General features: G+C 36.1%; 1 long non-coding RNA gene across 1 annotated transcript; it reads left to right on the top strand.

The window, feature by feature from the left end:
* Window positions 1-85: 85 nt before the first annotated feature.
* On the top strand, window positions 86-1,654 carry LOC125253415. Its single transcript, XR_007181440.1, has 2 exons — window positions 86-765; window positions 844-1,654. It is a non-coding gene; the product is annotated as an uncharacterized LOC125253415 (long non-coding RNA).
* Window positions 1,655-3,091: the final 1,437 nt, after the last annotated feature.

The raw sequence follows: 3,091 nt of genomic DNA, 5'->3' as shown, positions 1-3,091 counted from the left end.
GAATACATCAATATATTTCTAAATATGCAAATTGTTGTTCATCGCTCTTTCAAAATAAAAGTTTTAAACCCTTGCTCTGAGTTTGCATTTTTTGATGTCCACGTGTTCTTGTTCACGAAATTACAGTGGCTGTAACATGTCTATCATAAAGAAGTGGCCAAATGTTAAAGATTAAGTGCACATTTAAATTAAATATCATTCGGCCAATATTAAACAAGGATTTGATCTGCTGTAAAGTGTAACAATCACCAGGCTGCTGGCGCTCACTGCAGGAATTAGTTATAATACATAATGTACATAAGTGGATTGTCTATATTATATTATGTATTTTAACAGTGTTGTTCTATAAAACCATATGATTACTTGCTTTTGGAACTTTATTTGAACCAAATATTATTGCCTCAGTGTTATTATACATCATTTTAAAGGGTATTGTTTGCTTAGGGCTTTTTTTAATACCTCACAAAAAAAAAAATCTGATTTCCTGATTAATCATCAAAATAATCGTCCGATTACTCTATTACCAAAATAATCGTTAGTGACAGCCCTAATTATAATATTGTCCTATCTGAAATTTCTCCAGATTCAAATGCAGTGAAGGTTCTCTTCTGGAGGGTGGCGGTGCATTCTGGGGCACGTTGGGAGACTGGAGTCGAGTGTGTGAGGGAAGAGGAATCTGCGGTATCAAGACACGGGTAGAAGAGCCACAGGGAATAGGAGATGACACTGCTCTCAATGACGTGCAAATGTACTGCTGTGATTAAGGTGAAGTGATCGCAGCTTCACATAAAACACTGTTTGGTCGTTGGAGGTGCAGTTGAGCTGAGTTTGTTTTTCTTTTAGGTGTAAGAGGATGACCACAAGAACAGCAAGAAGCTAATTGATTATCATACTATGATGAGCTAACATGAGCTAAATGTCGTACAACAGTTTTGTAATTGGGATAATGTGCACATCATTCCACTTATTACAAAGCTACTTGTCTTGTAGATTAGTGATGTTTTCATTTTCCTGCTTTAGATGGAGACTCCTGATCTGGCGCCTGTTCCCAGCATTAAAGAAGCACCTTGTCATTTCATGTTCTTTAGCACAACACTTTACATTAAATGTTTCATTATGTTGGTGCATTTGGTAGATGCTTTTATACAAGTGACTTACATTGCATTCAAAGTAATCATCTTATCAGTTAATGCACTTCCTGGGGGTCAAATCCATGAAATGCATACTCTACTGTTTGAGCTACAGGTATACAGGAATACTACATTAAACTGTACAACTGCCAACCCTGTTACCTTACCTTATAATCTTACAAAAATGTTAATAATGACAGAATGTGGATGTAAAAATTTAAATATATGGTTGAGCAGGACACCAGTGTCTAGAAATGAGCATTGTAAGATAAACAGAACCTCAGATACTTTGATCTCCTGAGATATGGACAGTACAAACACATACAGCCATTTGTCTTCACACCCCACAGAGTGAAGTTGTGGGAAAGCTTCTTTTCATCCTGTCCTTCAGACACACAGCATTATCTTTCTAATATCAGGTATGCATCTTTTATTTGATGTTTTGTATCTATTATCTTCAAATTGATTATGTAATTGGCATGATACATTTACCTGACAATAATAAACTGTTATATTTGATTTTATTCTGACTTACTCTGAAATTGACTCTAGTAGATTTCGTTGCATTCATTGTTACCACAAATCTGCGTCAGGTTAGTAACGGACTAAAGTCCAGTATTGGGGCATGCCAACTTAAACAGTCTTACTTCTATTTAATGTAATGTTACTCTAGCTAAGTGTACATGGGAATCCATAGCATGACCAAACCAAAACTACTATTAGAGAAAGTATTGGTCAGCTTATATCTTGGAGTAGTGGTCATGACCTCTGACCAGAGATAATGTTGCTTTAATTCAAGTGTACACGGATCTATAGGGACTAAATAAAATACTCGTAGAGTGAGTGAGCATATAGGAGCAACCCTCTAAACATTATAGTCAATTACCTCCGTCTATGACCAAAACTGGCGAGTTTGTGATTATGGGCCCGCATAATAAATGAACGGCCGTTTTGAGGACACTGCGCGACTCTGAGAACTGAATGAATGAGAACACTAAGAGTAAAATATAATAATCATGTCTAAATGATCATATAAATTATCAATAATGAATTGGCATTTTAACCTAAACTCGAAGTCATAACAAAATAGAGTCAGATAACAGTTTAATTGGAATTAGAGCCCGACCGATATATCGTTTTGCCGATTTTATCAGCCGATATGAGCCTGTTGCGATACATCTGCATCAGTGTATATGGCGCCGATATGCACCGACATGAACATTTATTTTTACAGAACATATAAGGCAAATAAAATGGTTGTAAATGGTGTGATTACGTAGTTTGTCCAGCAGAGCGCACTCCATTGTTCGCTACTGGCACCAGCCAACCCTTTCATTTCAGTAAAGAGGTCTCTTGTTCGGGCAGCAGCAAGCAGTCAATTGGTGTCTTCACGGGAGTCAAAGCGTTGTCTTAACGGTACTGTAACTTACTGTAAAGTTAATAAACAATGACCCCCCCATAACTTTCCTTTTTCAATATCCCAAATAACATTAGCCCCGTCCCTTAAAACAGCCATGCCACTCGTGCATATCACATCGTTCACATCACATATCCTAAATTAGCATAGTTTGTCAGTACAATTAGTTAACGTAGCAGATTGAAAAGTTAGTATCTTTCTGCAGTCCAATAGACCGTGGTGTGGTGGTGGCTTGAGTCTGTTGAAACGCGCTGCTATACAGGTGCTGGTCATATAATTAGAATATCATCAAAAAGTTGATTTATTTCATTAATTCCATTCAAAAAGTGAAACTTGTATATTATATTCATTCATTACACACAGACTGATATATTTCAAATGTTTATTTGTTTTAATTTTAATGATTATAACTGACAACTAAGGAAAATCCCAAATTCAGTATCTCAGAAAATGAGAATATTACTTAAGACCAATACAAAGAAAGGATTTTTAGAAATCTTGGCCTACTGAAAAGTATGAACATGAAAAGTATGAGCATGTACAG

The sequence above is a fragment of the Megalobrama amblycephala genome, linkage group LG18 (genome assembly GCF_018812025.1).
Source record: "Megalobrama amblycephala isolate DHTTF-2021 linkage group LG18, ASM1881202v1, whole genome shotgun sequence".
NCBI classification, from domain to species: domain Eukaryota; kingdom Metazoa; phylum Chordata; class Actinopteri; order Cypriniformes; family Xenocyprididae; genus Megalobrama; species Megalobrama amblycephala.
Note: the sequence above shows the minus strand (reverse complement) of the source record. Positions and strands in the feature narration are given on the sequence as shown.